At 43.5% G+C, this 12139-nt stretch overlaps 1 protein-coding gene and 1 pseudogene across 2 annotated transcripts in view; one reads left to right on the top strand and one right to left on the bottom strand.

The window, feature by feature from the left end:
* Positions 1-12139, top strand: part of TRAIP (TRAF interacting protein) — a 32521-nt gene that overhangs the window by 691 nt on the left and 19691 nt on the right. The window lies entirely within an intron of this gene.
* Positions 4896-5652, bottom strand: LOC102481300 (charged multivesicular body protein 3 pseudogene; annotated as a pseudogene).

Genomic DNA, 12139 nt, shown 5'->3' on the forward strand with positions numbered 1-12139 from the left:
TTCAGTGAAGATAGAGTAGGTGCTTCCTTGGATACCTGTGCAATGAGATGCGCCTTCTAAACTATTAGCCTGGATAGAGGTGAGCTTTCACCGCATAAACGAGGTTTTTTATTTCTCTGAGATAGGAACGTATGGCTACCCAAAGGCCTTGTTGTATTATAGTTTGTTTGATGGTTTGGGATGATTTTATCCAGAGTCATCTCATTGGTCAGACACCCCAATGTGTTCACAACAGCAAACTCAGCTTACATGGAAGGACAAGGAGGTGGTGACTGACCATGTAGGACTATTCTGTTGGGTGTACACCTAGTGGGAAAATATTCCCCCAGCAGCTGTGGACAGGCTGGTTTGAAGCTCTCAGCAAAAGAGATAAGGCAGAGTGACCCTTGGGAATGGCGGATGGGAATAGTCACAAGGAGAGGAGCTTGTGGAGTAAAAGGCCCCAGGAAGCAGGGAACCAGGCACATGACTGTAAAAAAATACTGAGTACCCCTTACTTGCAAAGCTTTACTTAGACCCATCTTGCCGACATCCTGAGCCCCATGTGGGGAAAGCCACTGCTGTTGGCTAGATTAGATTAGACTAGAAGTCAAGCTCACTTTTTTTTCTTTTTAAATTATTTATTTATTTAAGTCTACTTATTGTTATTTTTTAATTTGACCAGAGAGAGGCAGAGAGAGAGAGAAAGGGAAAGGGAGAAAACAAGTTGTCAGGTCCGGGATTTGAACCATGGTAGGCCATGTGGGAATCCAGTGCCTTTAACCACCATGTCACCTGCCGGCTCCCAAGCTCACTTCTAATAGTGCTTTACTTTCTTTCATCCTTTTACTTAACATTTTTCTGTGGACTTAGTTTTACATGTGTCTCTTGAATATAGCATTTATTTGCACTTTTTAAAAATCCACTCATAATTTTTGTTTTTAACTGGACCATTTAGTCTCCTTAAAATTGTTGCAATTACTGTTGAAATGAAGATTAAATCTATAATATTTCCTGTTTTAAAATTTTGTTCTGCCTGTTATTTCTTATTCTTTCCTTTCTTGCTTTGGTTAAATATGCTGTAGCTCTCCATTTTCTCCTCAGTTTGGAAGTTACACACCCCGTCTCCACTCATTTAGTGGTTATCCCAGAAATGAAAATATGTGAACTTCACTAGCCAAACTTAAGGTTCATCAACATCGTTCTCATTTTTCCAGGCAACTATAATAGCTTAGAACACTAACACCCTCTGAGACTATACACAATAAACCAACCTCAGGTATTCCTATACTCATTCAATAATCAACACTGAAGGCCCTGTGACCTCAGATGTGTGGGGATTTCTCCCCACTAGCAAGTAAGCAGTTGGGCAGTGGACACCAGCTGGGCATCCTCCAATTAGGTCAGTTCCCGCTATCCACCTGGAGATAGCATCAGATCTCCGATCTGCCCACCCCACCTTAAGATGCCAATTATAAGCCTCAAGTTGTTTTTTTCTGTGTTTCTGACTGACCAGCTCTAAGTTAGATTTCCCACAATTCCCTTCCCCTTCTCAGGTTCAATTAATTTGCTAGAGTGACTCACAAAACTCAGGGAAACACTTATGTTTACAAGTTTACTGAAAGTGTATTTCTCAGGATATACAGGTGAAGAGATGCATAGGGTTAGGCATCTGGATATTTATGAAGGCTTCCTTACCTGGGCGTGATTGATTCCATCACTGGCCTGTAGTGATCAACTTAACCTTCAGTCCCTGTCCCCTCCTAGGAGGTTGGGGGTTGCTGAAAGTCTTACCCTTTAATCCTGCTTTGGCCTTTCCTGTGACCAGCCCCAATCTTGAAGCAGTCTAGCAGCTGTCAACCATTAGTGAACTCATCAGCATACAAAATTATATCACTTTGGAGATTCCAAGGATTTTACAAGTTGTATGTAAACAGAAGACCAAATATATATATATATATATTTTTTTTTTTCCATTTTTTGGAGAGGTTTTTGCGTTAGGGTGTGTGCACTCTCCAAAAGACAGAGACAGAGAGATAGAGAGCGAGAAATCACCCCCTAGGGGGGATGGCTACACCGCAATCCCTTCTCCATTCTTCTCTTGGGATCTTGGGCACCCATGCACACACACCCGGTGTGACTTTAAGCCACAGGGTTCGGGACTCAAACTGCAGTCAGCTACATGGGAGTCCAGCAACATAGCCATTATGCCAACTGCTGGTCCACATAAGGTTTTTAAACTACAAATTCAATTTCTTTTTCTTTTTTAATAACTGACAGATAATTTTTTATTTTTATTTATTTTTTTTCTTTTTTTAGAGTTTTTTTGCTATAGGGTGCGTACGCTTGCCAGAAAGACAAGAAACAGAAAGCGAGAAATCACCTTCTCCTCCAGTCTCTTCTGAATTTTTGGCATACATGCACCTGTACTTGACATGAGTTTCAAGGATTCAAACTGCACATCTGGCCACATAGAATCCAGTGCCTTAATCTCCACACCACCTGCTTTAGTTTTTCTTTTTTTTGGAGAGGTTTTTGCTATAGGGCGCGTGTGCTCGCCAAACAGACAGAGAGAGACATAGAGACAGAAAGCGAGAAATCACCCCCCAGGGGGGATGGTCACGCCGCAATCCCTTCTCCTCCATTCTCCTCTCGGGATCTTGGGCACGCACGCACACGCGCCCAGCGTGAGTTCTAAGTCACCGGGTCCGGGTTGCGAACCGCGGTCAACTATGTGGGAGTCCAGCGACATAGCCATTACGCTAAGTGCTGGTTCCCCAGCTGCTTTAGTTTTTCTATGCCAGAGGTGAGACAGAGAGTGAGAAGAAAAAAGAAAACCACCCCTCACATTGGGCCTGATTATGCTGTGATAATTTTTCCTCCATTCTCCATCCCATCTGGATCTACTTGTCCACCCAGTGTGTATTTTGGCTTCCTCTGCTCTGCCTTTAACTGCTGTGCTGTGGGGCCAGCCTCATGACTGTTACTGAATATTTTAATTCCTTTTTTTAAAAAAAGAATTATTTAGTTTTATTTATGAACTCATTTATTTTAATTTGACCAGAGAGAGAGAAAGAGAGGGGGAAAGTGAGAAAGCAATGCACCAGGTCTGGGACCTGAATGGTAGTTGGCCATGTGAGCGTGTCCAACACCTTAACCACCACACCACCTACTGGTCCTGTTTTTGTTTTGTTTTGTTTTCTGCCAGAGGAGCATGTTTATCAGAGACAGGTAGAGAACCCCTACCTTTCCACCCTGGTATAGCAGGTGGCATGGTAGTTAAGGCACTGGACTTCTGCATGGTTGACTGTGGTTCGAATCCCAGACCTGGTGGCTTGCTTTCTCATTTTCTTTTACGCGTGCTCTCTTTCTAGTCAGATTTAAAAATAATAAAAATAAATGAAGTTAATTAAATTCTTATTTTCCACTAAGGTCTTCTTTTCTGTTCTCCAATCCAATCCAGACTACCACACTGCATTTAGTGAACAGGCCTCTGAATCTCCTCTGGCCCGTGAAAAATCTCTCTCTTTTCTTTTTGGAGAGGTTTTTGCTATAGGGTGCGTGTGCTCGCCAGAAAGACAGAGAGACAGAGAGATAGAAAGCGAGAAATCACCCCCCACCCCCAGGGGGGATGGCCACACCGCAATCCCTTCTCCTCCATTCTCCTCTCGGGATCTTGGGCACGCATGCACATGCACCTGGTGTGAGTTTAAGCCACCGGGTCCAGGACTCGAACCTCGGTCAACTACATGGGAGTTCAGCGACATAGCTATTACACCAACTGCTGGTCCCACAAGTCTCTCTTTTTTATCTTTTCTAATGGCCTTGATTCTTTTGAGGAGTACTGGTTAAGTGGTTTGTAGAATGTCCCTCAATTTGGGTTTATCTTACGTTTTCCTATAATTGGGATTTTGAAGGCTTTTGGGAGGAAAACAAGGAGCCTTTCTCATCCCACTGGGGCACATGATGTCATCAACATGACTTGTCTCTGGTGATTTTTTTTTTTTTTGAGAGATTTTCACTCTAGGGCGCGTACGCTCGCCAGACAGACAGAGAGAGACATAGAGACAGAAAGCGAGAAATCACCCCCCAGGGGGGATGGTCACGCAGCAATCCCTTCTCCTCCATTCTCCTCTTGGGATCTTGGGCACGCACGCACACGCGCCCGGCGTGAGTTTTAAGCCACCGGGTCCGGGACACGAACCACGGTCGACTACGTGGGAGTCCAGCGACATAGCCATTACGCTAACTGCTGGTTCCTGTCTCTGGTGATACTAACCTTGATCACTTGGTTATGGTGGTGTCTGCCAGGTTTCTCCTCCTCAAAGTTGTCACTTTTTCTTTCAATATTTTATCCTTTGGAAGTGAGTCACGAGGCCCATTTTATGCTCAAGTGAAAAGGAATTAAGGTTCACTTCCTGGGGAGATAATATCTAGATATATTACTTGGAATTCTTCTGTTAAGGGAAACTTATCCATTCTCCATTTATTATTTATCATTTAAAAATTGTATTTGTCAGGAGGCACATGCACTTGCCAGAGAAAAAGAGAGAGAGAGAGAGAGAGAGAGAGAGAAAGGGACAGGAAGAAAGCACCCCCCACAGGGTGTGGTCATACCACAATCACGTGTCTGCATTTTCTCCCTCCTACTGGGGTTCTGGGCGTACATGCACATGCACTTGGAGTGTTTTTCTCTTTTTGTTAAAGCAGAAATGTATTAAAATCCATTATGTAGTGTTTTACAGACAAAAGAAAAATGTAGAGTCCTCAACATTCAGGCAGTCAACTCCATTCTTAGAAGTGCTTTATGAGAAAATGGATTTCTTTGCCCTCCCCCTAGTAAAATATGCCTGAAGATGAGGCATTTAATTACACCACCTTTGTAAGAACAATACTTTTGAGATCCCAAGACTTTATCAGACAGTGAAACGATGTTCACAGCGAACCTTCAAAATGCAGTCCCTCGTGACAGAGGAGTGGTGGAAGAGACACTGAGGTGGCAGCTTCTCAGGACGGTGGGTACCTCCAGTGGGTGGGCCATGAGCAGAGTCTAAGGCCCTGCTGGGTGGCCTCTGGCTGAGGAGTGTGACCAGCTGGGACTGCATGGCCTCCAGAGCCTCTTCCTCTTCCTCATCCTCTGAGGCAGCCGTAGCCCATGGAGGCTCGGGCTCTGGAAGGGCGTTGGTAACTTTACTAGGTGCTTTGCCCAAGACCCCTGCTGTAATTTCGAACAGAATTTTGTCAATTTCCATTTCTGCTTCTTCCTCCATTTCTTCCTGTTCATCCATGCTTTCAAAAGTGTCTTTAACATCTCTTTTATGATCCCAGCCTTCAACATCTCTTTGGACAGCTCCCGCATGGTGGCCTGGATTTCTGGGATCTTCACAAGACTCTGCATGGCCTTCATCACTTCTGTGCTCTTCTGCAGGGAGCCAGCTACTCGCAGGACAGCAAGCTGGTTCTTCATCCCCATGAGCACCGAGTTCGTGTGCGCTCTGGATGGGGAGCGCTTGCTCACAGCCTTCCTTGACCTGATCATCTCTTTGGCCAGAACTACACAGACATCCTTCTGACCCTCCTTGGCATCATCTTTCAAGAGCATTTCATTTTTTCTTTTTCCCTTTGGATATCTTTTACTTGCCTGTCAACAACTCCCATGTCCTTTATCTTCAATGACCATTCATTGATCAGTTCTTTGGGCGGCTTCTCCTGGGTCTTTCCAAACAGCCCCTTGGTGAGCTGAATTCCTCTAGCCCCTTCTGGCTTTCCATCCCCTGCTAGTTGGAGTGTTTTTCAAGCCACTGGGGCTGGAGTTTGTACTGTGTGGTCAGCCATGTTGGATCTGGTTCCATTAACCACTAGGCTACAGGGCCAGCCACCGGCCCCTATATTTATTCGGTCATTTATTTATATCAGCATGGACTCATAGATGTTTAGTTTCTATTTTGGATTATGATTCAATACTCTTTTTTTCCCCTCCTTTTTGTTTATTTATTTGTGCTATAGGGCATGTGCTCTTGCCAGAGAGAGGTGGGGGGTGGTGGGAAGTGAGAAATCACTCTCCAGGGGGATGAACACAGCACAATCCCTTCTCCTCCATTCTCTTCTCAGGATTTTGGGCACACAAGCCCAGCACGTTTTTCAAGTCGCCAGTTACAGGACTCAAACTATGAAGTCAGTGATGTTGGATCCAGCCACCTTAACTTCCACACTGTATGCTGGTCCTCAGTACTCTTAGTTATGGTGTTCACTGATCAGAATGGCCCCCATCTCCTCTGTTCCCATCTTTTTTTTTTTTAAGTTGCTTCACTTCAGTACAAATCCTTCTTTGATTTCATTTTTTAAAAAATTATTATTTATTTGTTATTATTCACATGAGTTTTGCCAGAGAAAGACAAAGAGAGTGAGAGAGGGAGAGTTAGAAAGCAAGCTGCCAGGTCCAGGACTCAAACTACAGTCGGCCATGTGGGAATTCTAGGACCTTAACCACCACACCACCTGCTGGTCCCTGATTTCATTTTTTAAAAAGAATTATTTATTGGAACCGGCAGATGGCATAATGGCTACATTGCTAGACTCCTATGTAGATGACCGCAGTTCAAGTCCCGGACCTGGTAGCTTAAACTCACACCAGGTTCTTGTGGGTGCATGCCCAAGATCCCGAGAAAAGAATGGAGGAGAAGGGATTGTGGCATGGCCATTCCCCCCGGGGAGTGATTTCTCGCTTTCTGTCTGTCTCTCTCTTTCTGGCAAGTGCACATACACTATAGCAAAAACCTCTCCCCCTAAATAAAAAAAAACAAGAAAGGAATTATTTATTTAATTCTATTATTTTACATTTTCTTTTCATAAAAGAATGATTTATTTTAGCGTTATTTACTCATTCATTTATCTTCAGTTTGATCAGAGAAAGACACATATGCAAAGAAAGAGGGAAAGTAAGAAAGCAAACCACCAGGTCTTGGACTTGAACCATGGTCAGCCATGTGGCAGTGTCCAGCGCCTTAACCACTATACCACCTGCTGGCACCTATTTTTAAATTTTCTTTCTTTCTTTCTTTCTTTCTTTTTTTTTTTTTGGAGTGGTTGTTATAGGACACATGCACTCACCAGAAAGACAGAGAGAGACAAAGAGACAAAAAGCAAGGAATCATCCCCTGGGGGGGATTGCTATGCTGCAATCCCTTCTCCTCCATTCTCTTCTCAGGATTTTGGGCATGAACGCACACACGCCCGGCACAAGTTTAAGTCACCAGATCCAGGATTGGAACCATGGTCGACTGCATGGGAGTCCAGCGACATAGTCATTACACCAACTGCTGGTCCCCCTATTTTTAAATTTTCTATAGGGCATGTACACTCACCAGAGGGAGAGAGAGCAAGCTGCCAGGTCTACAACTCAAACCGTGGTCAGCTCTGTGGGAGTCCAGCGCCTTAACCCCCATGCCACCTGCTGGCTCCTTGATTTCAATTCATTTTATTGCCAGAGGGCGTGTGTGTGTGTGTGTGTGTGTGTGTGTGTGTATGTGTGAGAGAGAGAGAGAGAGAGAGCGCCAATCTTAGTAGTCATGGCATGGTCCTTTTTCCTCTACTGGTCCTTCCTGTCAGGAGTTGGGATGTACACACACGTGTACCTGGTGTTTTTCTTTCTTTCTTTCCTTCATTTTTTTTTTTCTTAGAGATTTTTGCTATGGGGCACTTGCGCTCACCAGAGAGACGGAAAGTGAGAACTCACCCCCGATGAGGATGGCCATGTCACAATCTCCTCCACTTTTCTCTCAGGATTGTGAGCACATGTGCACACACACCCTGCATGAGTTTAAGCTGCTGGACCTGGGACTCAAACCACGGTCAACTATGTGGGAGTCCAGCGACATAACCATTACACCGTCTGCTAGTCCCTGTACCTGGCGTTTTTCAAGGCAGACCAGGGTTCAAACTGCGGTTGGCCAGTTGGCCATGTAGGATCCAACTCCCAGTCACAAAACTTAATCATTGTACTACAGGGCTGTCCCCACCACTTTTTTACTCAGTATACATAAGATAAAATCAATCATTTTAACCATTTCTTTTTAACTATACACTTATTGTGATTGTAGTAAAATACACATAACATACAATTTACCATTTTAGAGCCAGCTGGCGGCATGGCGGTTAAGGTGCTGGACTCCCACATGGCGGACCTGTGGGACCTGGTGACTTGTTTTCTCTTTCTCTCGCTCTGTCTCTGTCTGCTGAGTGCATGTGCCTTATAGCAAATTAATAATAATAACAATAATAAAAGTAAATAAAATAAGTAATTCCTTTAAAAAATGTTACCATTTTAACCTTTTTTTTTTTTTTTTTAAGGTTTTGCCATAAAACCTTATGTGTGTGTTCACTAGAGAGAGACAGTGAAAGGAAAAATGAGAAATTCCCCTTCCCCCTCCCGGAGTAATGGCCACACAGCAATCCTTTCTCCATTCTCCTCCTGGGATTTTGGGCACACACACTCAGTGTGATTTTCAAGCCACTGCTTCAGGACTTGAACTGCAGTCAACCATGTGGGAATTCAGCACTTTAACCACCACACCACCTGCTGGCTTCATTAAAACTATTTTTAAGTATAGAATTCAATGGCATTGGGAACCAGCAGTTAGCGTAATGGCTATGCCACTGGACTCCCACGTAGTCGACCGTGGTTCGCGTCCCGGACCTGGTGGCTTAAAACTCACACTGGGCGCGTGTGCATGCGTGCCCAAGATCCCGAGAGGAGAATGGAGGAAAAGGGATTGCAACGTGACCATCCCCCCGGGGGGTGATTTCTCGCTTTCTGTCTCTATGTCTTTCTCTGTCTGTCTGGCGAGCACATGCGCCCCATAGCGAAAACCTCTCAAAAAAGAATTCAATGGCATTAATATGTTCACAGTGTTTTATAACTATCAGAACTCTGGGACCAGAAGTTGACATAATGGCTGTGTCGCTGGACTCCCATGTAGTCGACTGGGGATCAAGTCCTGGACCTGGTGGCTTAAACTCACGCTGGGTGTGTGTGCGTGCATGCCCAAGATCCCGAGAGGAGAATGGACGAGAAGGGATTGTGGCGTGGCCATCCCCCCAGGGGGTGATTTCTCCGTTTCTGTCTCTCTGTCTCCCTCTGTCTTTCTGGCAAGTGCATGCACCCTATAGCAAAAACCTCTCAAAAAAACCCCAAAAATATCAGAACTCTTTTTTTTTTCCCCCTAAGTGCCAGAGGCCACATATGTTTGCCAGACAGAGAGAAAGAGCATCCCCCCAATGAGGTATGGTCATGCCACATTCTTTTTTTCTCTATTCTTGCGTTCATCAGGATTTAGGGCATGCACACATATATGCCCATTGTGCTTCTAGCCACCCGGGCCAGGACTTGAACCACAGTTGATCATATGTAATCTCGCTCTCTTCACCACTGAGCTACAGGGCCAGCTCCTAACCAGTAGCACTATTTCTAGAACTTTTTCATCATCCTAAACAAAAAGACCGTACCCTTAAACAATAACTCTGGATTTCTCCCCCAGCTCTCAGAAATCTCTATTCTACATTCTGTCTACATTCCACTTGTGAGTGGAAGCATACAATATTTATCCTTTTGAGTCTCCTTTATTTCTCTTAGTATTTTCAAGGTCATCCATGTTGCAGCATATATCAGAATCTCATCCCTTTTTATGACTAATATTAAGCTGTCTATATGTAAATAGCACATTTTGTTTATCCGTTCATCTGCCGATAGACCTTGAGTCTTCACATTTTAACTGCCGTGAATAATGCTGCCATCAACCTCGTACACGTATCTGTCTGAGTCCTTGCTTCCCGTTCTTCTGAATCTGTACCTAGGCGCGGACTTGCTGGAACATAGGGTAATTCTATGTTTAACTCTGAGGAACTGCCATGGTATTTTCCACACCATTTAAAATCTCCACCAGAAATACATGAACATTTCCATTTCTCCACATCCTTGACAACACTTATCATTTTTCTTTTTTTTTAAAGAATTATTTTATTGAACTTTATTTTATTTGTTTATTTATTTTTAACTTGACCAGAGAGAGACAGAATGCGAGAGAGAGAAAGTGAAAAAGCAAGCCACCAGGTCCAGGACTCGAAACGTGGTTGATCATGTGGGAGTCCAGCACCCTTAACCACCATGCCACCTTCCAGCCCCACACTTACCATTTTTCTGTCTTTTTGATAATAGCCATCTTGATGAGAAAGACAAGCTATCTTTCTGTATTTTTTTTTATAAATTATTTAAATTTTATTTATTATTATTTTTCAATTTGACCAGAGAGACAAAGAAAGAGAGAAAGTAAGAAAGCAAGAAAGCAAACCTCCAGGTCCAGGGTTTGAACTGCAGTTGACCATGTGAGAGTCCAACATCCCAACCATCAAGCCACCTGCCGGCCCTTCTCTGTATTTTTTTTTTGGAGAGGTTTTTGCTATAGGGCACGTGTGCTCACCAGACAGACAAGAGACAGACAGAGAGACAGAAAGCAAGAAATCACCCCCCAGGGGGGATGGCCATGCTGCAATCCCTTCTCCTCCATTCTCCTCTCGGGATCTTGGGCACGCACGCACATGCGCCCGGCGTGAGTTTAAGCCACTGGGTCCGGGGCGCGAACCACAGTCAACTACATGGGAGTCAGCGACATAGCCATTACGCTAACTGCTGTTACCCCCCTCTGTATTTTTTTAAGTTGTGATAAAATATACACATCACACAAATCATCATTTTAATAATCTTTTAGTAGCATTAAATATGTTTTTACTGTTGTGCAATTGTCACCATTTTCCAAACTTTTTCATCTTTCTAAACTGAAACTCTGTTTCCATTAATTCCCAACTTTCCTTTCCCCAAGCTCCTGGCAACCAGCATTATGTTTCTGTCTTCATGAATTTTCTATTCTGTGTACCTTGTATTAATGGAATCACACAATCTTTGTCCTTTTGCGACTGGCTTACTTCATTTAGCGTAACGTCTTCCAGGTTCCTGCGTGTTGGTGGTAGCACATGTCCAGATTTCTTTTGAAGGCTGAGTACTATTCCCTTATTTGCAAAAAAGTATGTCATGACCTTCCAGACAGCCTAACGTATGTGGGTTGTTTCCGTTTGGCTGTTGCGAATAATGCTGCTATTAATATAAACATTGATGGGCAAATATCTGTTCAAATCTGTGCTTTCAGTTCTTTTGGGACTTGAAATATATCTAGAAATGGAATTGCTGGATCATATGGTAATTCTATGTTTAGCTTTTCGAGGAAGTATCCTACTGTTTTCCATAGCGGCTGCACCATTTTACATTCCCACCAGCAATCTATGAGGATGTCAACTTCTCTACACTTTTGCCAACACTTACTTTCTATTTTTTAAAAATAACAGCCATCCCAATGGCTGTCTTCTTTTTTTTTTTTTAAGAATTATTTAATTTAATTTAATTTATTTATTTAAATTTGACCGGAGAGAGAAGGAGTGAGAGAGAGAGATGAGAGAGAGTGAGTGAGTGAGAGAAAGCAAGAAAGCAAGCTGTCAGATCTGGGACTTGAACTATAGTGAGCCACGTGGATCCAGCCCAGTGCCTTTAATCGCCACACCGGCCCTAGGTCTCTTCTTTTTAAAAAATATGCATTTATGCTACTGGTTTCTGTCTTAGCACTGCTTTCATTGTAGCTTAGAAGTTTTGGTGTGTTGGAGACGAGGCATTTGAAGTTAATCAGGCTGCTGACCATTAGGGAGTCGTAACAGCTGATTCCGGTAGTCTGGGTTGTGGCACAAAAGATAATAGCCCTGGGCCAGCAGGTGGCATGGTGGTTAAGGCGCTGGACTCCCACATGGCCGTTGTTGGACTCCCAGACCTGGCTGCTTGCTTTCTCACTTTCTCTCTCCATCTCTCTCTGGTAAGCACATGCACCCTATAGCAAATTAATAATAATAGTAATAATAATAATAAATAATTTTTTAAAAACTTTGTTAAAAAAAGAAAAAGACAATAGTCATGAAACACAACTTTGAGCAATGCATAGACAATAAAGCTCTGTGCTGCAATTGTTAACTAAGGTAAATGATTTAAAACCTATAGAAACAATTTTATTCCTTTACTCTGTCATAACTTTTCTCTTTACTCCATAATCCCTTTGTTTCCTTTCCC

Source organism: Tupaia chinensis, unplaced genomic scaffold, assembly GCF_000334495.1.
Source record: "Tupaia chinensis unplaced genomic scaffold, TupChi_1.0 Scaffold149184_1, whole genome shotgun sequence".
Classification (NCBI taxonomy): Eukaryota; Metazoa; Chordata; class Mammalia; order Scandentia; family Tupaiidae; genus Tupaia; species Tupaia belangeri.